An 8,906-nucleotide genomic window follows, 5' to 3' on the forward strand; every position below is an offset into this window, starting at 1 on the left:
TGCCCTTTGCTATGCAGTTTGGGGGCGCCTTTCCCTTCGTTTCGATTCACAGATCCAAAGTCTCGCTTTTTTTGTTTAAGCTTATGCTTGACCTTGACAACGTATCGATACGTCGTGCCAAGCGAGGAGATGTCCAGAAACTCCATCTCATCATATATGTATCTGTGTAGGCAGCTGCAAAACTTGAGTACCAAATGTTTCTCAGAATACTTGATACCCAACTTCGTACGAAAGGTATGAAAAACATTGGTAAACTCTGACGTGCTTGGCCCCCCCCTGTCGCAGTGTGGTCCACTTTATGTATTTATCATCATAGCTCCCAACAGGGTAGTACTGCTCCTTGATGGTGTCCCAGAACGAATCCAAAGTGGGCGCGGTCGAAAATAGTGAGGGCGTACTTTCATCCTTCTGCTCATAGTAGGTTTCCCATCAATTCTTGATGGGGGGGCCCACTTTGACAAGAGAAAAAGTAATATTTTCCCGACTGGAAAAATCATGAACAAAAAAATATCCTTGTAGCAGATTTAACCATTTATCTACAACATCCACATCTATCTAGCCCTCAAATATGGGAATGTCAAAGTTAACTTGTACCTTGAAGGGTGTGGTGCTTCCAGAGTAGATGCTGGAAGTAGAGAAGTCGCCCTTGGGTAGTCGCTGAAGGATTTGGGCAAAGTTGTCCATCATTGCATTCGTCTGTCACTCGAGGGCTTCTTCGAGCAAGATTTTGAAAGGATCTCTTGCCCCCTCATCTTTCTTTTATCCCCCCATGGGAGGTCATCGGGATTTGCAACGCTGGTCTTGCAAAGGTTCAACCAGTTCAAGTGCTAACTCCTTATATCCCGACCTCATTGGGGACATGCAAAGAAAAACAGAGAAAGAGCAGACTGCTCTGATAGCACTAATCCGAATTCAAACATGAATGCAAAAAATTACAGAGATAACCATAAATACAAAGATGCAACAAAAATAACACTTCATTTCATTAATATCAAATACTAAAATATGCTTACAAACAAAATGGAAATAAGACTAGCTCGGGCGATGGTAGCTTATCTCTGAGAAGAGATGTGGTGGCTACATGCCTCTAAATTGTGTTAGAATGAGGCTCAAGGCCCTATTTACTATTGAAAAACATGAGGAAACCCTAAACAACCAAAACCCTAACCCTAAGAGATGTAACACCAAGAGTTTGTGGGCCCGTTGGGGTTAGTTGTTCAGCCAACTTCCCGGGCTCATAACTTGGTCATATTATCTCTGTTTGGTGCATATGATACCTTGTTGGAAAGGTCTCTCTGAGTACTACAAGATTTGCCGTAGGCTCGTGCCTTTAGCTATGGGCCTACAACGGACCTCCAAAGAACGCCGTTTAGGGGGTCAAAACTGCTCTAGTAGATCATGACCCGAAAAAATGCTAAAAATAGTAAATGCTGAAATAAACAAGGAAACAAATGAAACTGACTGGAGGTCTAGGTGGGATACGTGGGTGGCCACCAATATCCACTTGGATTAGAGGTCTAGTTGGGACTTCATATCGGGAAGACCCCCTGAATGTTGGCGGGTCCAGCACTGTTAACACTAGTTGTGCCCCCCGGGGGATATCCATGTCGCTGAGATAGAGAATGTGATGTAAACAGGGGGAGGTTGTACTTCTCCTTAGGGTTAGAGAGGAGTGAGACTCTTCGCTCATGACTCGGTTTCCACCTATTTCAATTTGGTTCTGCTAGAGACTAGGAAAGAAATTCGAAAGTTGGAAACTCAAGCGGGGATTAAAAGGCAATCTCAATCAAACTCCAAGATCATGGAGGATATGTCAGCATGCGTTCCTAACCTTGGGAACACTAGGGGCAGGAAGAAGCAATACTTGAATTCGGTGGCTCTGCACTGATAAATGAATACCCTCTTGGGTCTGGTCTTGAAAGATAAGCAAGTGGAGCAGTATAATGTCTTCACCTCCTTGGAAGACATCAAAAGGATGCTTAGAAACCAATGTTTTTGCCTGGATAGGATTGACTCTCGCCTGGCGCATGTGGAAGGCCATATCACTTGTGAATTAGATAGTGGTGATTTGATGGACCCTATGAGCTCTAGTGCGAGGGTCATTACAACAATCTCCTCCTCGAATAATGATCAGTGGCCAAGCAGGATGGCTTAGCAGTTTGGCAGATTATGCTTCAACGTTTGGCCCGAGAAACAGGGCACATGCTTATTTTAAAGGTCTTGACTACAGTTTTTTTTTGGCTCGTCTTGGCATATGTTTCTGTGTCTGGTTTGTTATGGTGCCAACTATGGAATTTTCGTGGATCTATTTTGATAATTATGTTTTGGTGGCAATGCAATGTATGGTGGCTTAATGCTTCTGTCGTCAACCTGGGAGCTCTATGTTTGTATCTACAAGGTGTCGGCTATGGTGATTATATGGGTCTTTTCTAATAATTTTAATTGTTGGCAATGTACTGAGTTGTGGGATAATGTTCTTACTGCCAACCTAGGGACACAACTATGTATGTTTTCTTTTCCTTTTGGGCTTAAATATGGATTTTCTAGTCTGAGTCTGGCTTGTTGAAGTGTATCAAGGAGAAACAAACTCCTAAGGGAGCGATTTAGAAAAAATATGTATCTCTGTTTTTCTGAATAATACAAAAGCTCAATTAAAAAAAAGATAATCTAATAATAAGTCAAACTAAAAAGGATAATCTAATAATCAAGTCAAAATAAGCAATTGCAAATCATTAATTAAAATATATAGTTACACAAGAAAAAGAAAAACTGTACATTATATAATAAAAAAGAGGGGAAATTTTAATATTTTTATTAATTTCTTAATATAGTGGACAATATTCCATTATGTTTGGTTCTTTATACTTTGATGTGAAGTTTCATTCCTTTTATTATACCAATGACATGCAATGTAAATTGCAATAGCTTTTTTTGTTTCACTGCGATTAATTTGAGTTTGACAATTTTTTTATTTTTTTTACATATTTTGCATAGTGTAAAATTACATATTGAATTTTATTATTTTTTCGATAATATTTCAATTTATTTATTTTGCTTCTAATTGATTGATGTAATAATTTTATTCCACCATTAATTTAATATGCATAACTACAAATGTGATTGATATACACCGATAGATGTCTATGGTATGGATTTAATATTTATATTAATATTAATATTAATAAATGTATAATTATAATAATAATAATTATATTATAAGTATGATAATAATTTATAGTGATAATTATTATATTATAATAATATAAAAATATTATTAATATTATCAATAATATAATAAACCCAAGGGATTATTGATATTATAAACCCAATAGATTATTAATATTATAAATCCAAGGGATTAGAAACCAAAGGGATTAATATTAAACCCTAGGATTAACAATAAACCTTAAGATTAATATTATAACCCCAAGGGATTATAAATCTAAGGGATTAATATTAAACTCTAAAATTAATATTATAGGCCCAAGAGATTATAAAGGGTGTCGCAGTAAAAACGACTCTTGGCAACAGATATGTTGACTCTTGTTACGATGAAGAACATAGCGATATGTGATACTTAGTGTGAATTGTAGAATCTCGTGAATCATAAACCCTAGGATTGATGTTATAGACACTAAGATTAACATATCAAACCTAAGATTAATATTATAAACCTTAATATATTATTATACATATTAAGGACTGATATGATTAACCCAACGAATTAATATTATAAACCCTTGGGGATTAATATGATAAACACAAGAGATTATTAATATTATAAGCTTAAGGGATTAATAATATTATAAACTCAAGGGATTAATAAACCCAAGGGATTATAAACCCTAAGATAAATATTATAAACCCAAGGTATTATAAGCTCTATGATTAATATTATAAACACTAAGATTGTAAACCCTAATATTAATATTCTAAACTCAAGGGATTAATATTAAACCTTAGGATTAATATTATAAACTTTAGGACTAATATCAAACCCTAAGAATATAAACTATAACATTAATATCATAAACCTAAGATGTTAATAATAAAATCTAGGATTAATATTATAAGCCCAAGGGATTATAAACCCTAGGAATAATATGAAACCCTAGGATTAATATTATAAACCCTAAGATTAATATATCAAACCTAAGTTTAATATATTAAACCTTAGGATTATAAATCTTAAGATCAATAATATAAACCCTAGGATCAATATTAAACCCTAATTTTTCAATGTCGTAAAGCGACATTAAATAAATTGCAATGTAATGTAACATTGTGCAATGATTGTCACACTTATTGTCGCATTGCGACAATGCTTGCCAAATTGTGACATTGGATAGGTTTTTTTACCATTCCAACATTACAATATTAAACACTAATATTAAACCAAATATTATAAACCTTAAGATTAATATTATAAAGCCTAGGATTAATAATAAACCCTAAGATTAATACTAAACCCTTAGTTTAATATATTAAACTCTAGGTTTAATATATTAAATCCTAAGATTAATATTATAAACTCTAATATTAATATATTGATATTATAAAGCCCTAACATTATAAAACACAAGAACATTAACAAATAAATTGACAATACCGCGCGTGCGCTCTGATCTGCGTCCGGCTAGGTCAGCGTCGCTGCCAAGACTACCGCCGCCATGGCTGCACCAGGGGGTGCGGAGCCCTCTCCCACCCCTCCATCATCATCAACAGAAGCCTTCCGAAGCCTGCTATCGCAGAAGGGGAAAAAACGACCTCATCCCGAAGTACCGAAGTTTATCAAAAAGCTTGATGAAATCCCAGAAATCGCTTTGCCGGAAGATCAACCGATCAAAATCGCCCTTGCCTTGGCTGACAGAGGTTTAGTGGGGCAATTTATGGGTCGTTGGCCAACAACAAAATCGACTGATGAATGGGTCCAACGAAACTGGAGGCCGCTGCTGCCCAACAATGTGATCTGCTACGCGGTCGGAAGAGGTTTTTTCATCTTCGAATTCACTACCAAGGAAGATCGAGATCTGGTGTTCAGAAACGGCCCATATTTCATGGGAAATCAAGGTCTCTTTCTGAATAAATGGACCCCCGACTTTGACCCTTCAGTCGATGTCCCAAAGGAGGTCCCTGTTTGGGTTCGGCTACCCAACTTGCCAATACACTGCTGGAGCTATCAATCCCTGCAAAAGATAGGAAACGGACTGGGCAGATTCATCGACAAAGCTGATAACAAGGGCCAATACACCTGCGCCAGAATCTGCGTGGAAGTAGACTTGGAGGCTGGGCTGCCGGAAGCCATCAAACTTACAGTTGGAGATTGGCACCACTTCCAGAAGCTGGACTACGAGCAACTGCCTTTTAAGTGCAGAATCTGCCATGAGCACGGTCACTTTCAACGAAACTGCCCCAAAGCACCATCAGGGGACAAAGTCGAAGAAGAAGGATGGAAGGAAATAAAAAAGGGTAAGGTAGTCTCAAAGCCAAACGAGCAGAAGAAAACAGGACCAAAGGGGAATCCCCAGACCAATGACAAGACCAAACCAGTCTCAAATGAAGGCCCCTCCTCAGGGGAAAAGGTGGATGCCTTAGAGAACCATGAAGAAACTGAAGATCAGTCGAAGAAAGGGAAAGAAACCGAAGAAGAAGCAAATGTCCCCCTAACAGAGGTAGATCAAGGGGGAAACACAGGCAATGACGAGCACATTAGTCTGGCATCTGACTCAGGGGAAGAATCAGAAGAAAGAGACTCTGAATCAGACAGCTCACAAATTTCTCCAATCAAATCGACCAGGGGCCGGAAATCCAAGAAGAAACAGAGAGAGGAGAAAACTTATTTAGATGTTCTCCAAGGCTCCCAGAAAACTCTCAAAGGAATGATGAACACCAGATCCGGGCGCAAGCACAACAAGGCTTCAAAAGGAGCCACTCCCTCCCAACCCAGTAAATAATGAAATACGTCTCCTGGAATTGCAGAGGATTAGGTAGCAGGCTGAAAGAAGATGCCCTGAAAGACATTGTGAGGTTGCATGTGCCTGAAATCCTTCTCATCCAGGAGACAAAGCTGGAGGACACTCTCCTCCTCCATTCCAGCAAAACATTCTGGCGCAAAGGCCCTGGTAGAGCTGTCAGTGCTAGAGGCGCCTCTGGTGGGATTGCCTCCTTCTGGGACAGCTCCAAATATGACTTGATTCAAGAAGAAAGTTGCCAGCACTGGATTTTCACTCAGCTCCTCCACAAAGACTCTGGTCAACAAGTAAGTATATTCAACCTTTATGCTCCGGTCTCTCCAACGGAGAAAAAAATTTGTTGGGACTCGCTCCAGTCTTTTCTTATATTGCACAATCCAGAAAACATCATTATTGCAGGGGATCTGAACGTTACTCTGGCAGCTGAAGAGAAAAAAGGTGGTTCTCCTGTAAGAGATCCAGCTAGAGAATGGGTAGAAGATATAATGGTTGGCTGGGATCTGGAGGACATCAAACCATCAGCTGGGAAATACACTTGGTCTAACAAAAGATTAGGTCCCAGCCATATAGCTGCTCGTTTGGACAGATTCCTCGTCCAAGCCTCCTTTCTTACTAGTGGTCTAATGGCCTCATCCAAAATCCTTCCTAACTGCACCTCCGATCACAAACCCATTAGTCTCGAGCTCTCCATGGATGGTTTTCTTGGCCCCATTCCCTTTAGATTTAGCCCTTTGTGGATTCAGCAAGAGGGTTTCAATGAGGTGGTTTCTGAAGTCTGGAACCGGAAAATCCTGGGATCCCCTTTCTTTGTGTGGGAAGAAAAGTTGCGGGCTCTTAAGAGAAGGCTCAAGGAGTGGGCTAAAGCCCTGAAAACGCCAGCTGCCAAGAGAAAAGAGTCTTTAGAAAACCTTGCTGCCCTCCAATCATCAATGGAGGTTTCTGCTATTACCCAAAGTCTGCTCCAAAAAGAAGTTGAGTTGCAAAAAGCCCTCCATAAAGCTAGTAGGGACGAAGAGGAGTATTGGAGACAAAAATCCAGAAACTTATGGTTACAGGCCGGCGACAAAAATACTAGTTTTTTCCACAAGCATGCCGAAGCTCGCAAGCAATTCAAAAATGTTTCAGAAATCCGCTCCCAAGATGCAGTGGTTAAAGATTTTGAAGGCATCAAGAGAGCAGCCTTCTCTTTTTTCAAAGATCTTTATTCAGCGCCTGATGACCCACCTATAGATCCTCAAGCCTATCCGTATAATCTAATCCCCTCCTGTGTGCAAGACTCTGTCAATAATATGCTGACTGCTCCGATCAGCATGGATGAGCTCAAGAAAGCCTTGGATTGCATGGAACCGGATAAGGCGCCAGGGCCTGATGGGTTCACTGCTAGGTTCCTTCAGACTTGCTGGTCAACTATCAATAAAGACCTCCTGAGAATGGTTAGGAAGTCCCAATATTGCGCAAAGCTAGGAGGCAGTACCAATTCAGCCTTCCTTGCATTGCTACCGAAAGAGAAAGGAGCTTCAGATTTCAGTAGATTTCGTCCCATTTCGCTGTGTAATACTAGCTATAAGCTGATTACCAAAATAATATCCATACGTCTCAAGAATATACTGCCGGACATCATACCGGAGAATCAAGGAGGCTTCATCAAAGGGAGAAAGATACTGGATAATATTGTGCTGGTTCAAGAGGCAGTTCATTCAAGTGGCCAGAGAAAAGAGAAAGGAATGGTAATAAAACTCGATTTGGCAAATGCCTTTGACAGGGTGAGGCATGACTTCCTGTTTGCTGTTATGACGAAAATGGGCTTCTCAATAACCTTCATAAATTGGGTGAAAGCCTGCATTGCCTCTCCTTGGATTGCACCGTTGGTAAATGGCCGTTCTACTGAATTTTTTAAAGCATCCAGGGGATTAAGACAAGGTTGTCCGCTGTCCCCTCTTCTCTATGCTATACAAGCCTCAGTGCTCAGTTTCCAGCTGGACTTTTGTCAGCAAGTCCAAACTCTGCCAGGCCTCAGAATGGTGCGCAATGTCAAAGACATAAACCATGCCCAATTTGTCGACGATACTCTGCTCCTAGGTGGAGCGAGCATTAATTTGGCCAGATCTTTTAAAAAGGAACTGGAAATTTATAAGGAGGCCTTCGGCAGCAAGATAAACTATTCAAAAAGCACAATCTATGGCTGGAACTACTCGGTTAAAGATCTGCCTGACATAGCTAGGATCCTTGAGATGAAAGTCTGTCAGACCTGGGAGTCTTTCAAATACCTTGGGATCCCAATCTTCAAATCCACTCCTAAAGTTACCCACTGGATGCCCCTCTTAGACAAGCTTAAGCTAAGAATTCAAGCCTGGGGAACCTCCTGGCTGAACACTGCTGGGAAAATAATTCTTATAAAATCTGTCCTAATAAGCATGCCACTTTTTCAGCATTCCATTCTCCTTGCCCCCAAAACCTTTCTCAGTAAAATGGATGGTATGTTGAGAAGATTTCTTTGGGAAGGGGGGAAAAATAATGAAAGAAGACTTCATTTAGTCAATTGGGATACCATTAAGAGGCCAATTCTGGAAGGAGGTCTGCAAATGAGAGATTTCGCTGCACAAAATCTTGCTCTAGGATCTAAAATTCTGTGGAATATTGTGGCTGGGAAAATAAGCTGGAGCAAGAAAGTCCTGTGGAAGAAATATTTTCAAGGCCAGCGTTTGAGATGTTTGGACCACCCGCCAAAAACCACCAAAGGTTCCCCAATTTTCAAGCTTTGTACCGCTGCTCTGGAGCATTTCAGTCCCAATCTCTACTGGATCCCAGGTAATGGCAAAAAAATCAGAATTTGGGAAGATCAGATTCTAGGAGACCAGCCTCTGCACCATATAGAAGGCCTTGCAAATATTAAATTATGGCTACAATCCAACAATATGGAAACCCTTTGGGACA

The 8,906-nt window shown here is 40.1% G+C and overlaps 1 pseudogene; it reads left to right on the plus strand.

The window, feature by feature from the left end:
- Window positions 1-3,516: 3,516 nt before the first annotated feature.
- LOC149165874 (5.8S ribosomal RNA) lies at window positions 3,517-3,636 on the plus strand (annotated as a pseudogene; the record flags this gene model as incomplete).
- Window positions 3,637-8,906: the final 5,270 nt, after the last annotated feature.

Source organism: Pinus tabuliformis, chromosome 5_1 (assembly GCF_031772625.1).
Source record: "Pinus tabuliformis cultivar Carrire ecotype Pingquan chromosome 5_1, CPIR1, whole genome shotgun sequence".
Taxonomy (NCBI): domain Eukaryota; kingdom Viridiplantae; phylum Streptophyta; class Pinopsida; order Pinales; family Pinaceae; genus Pinus; species Pinus tabuliformis.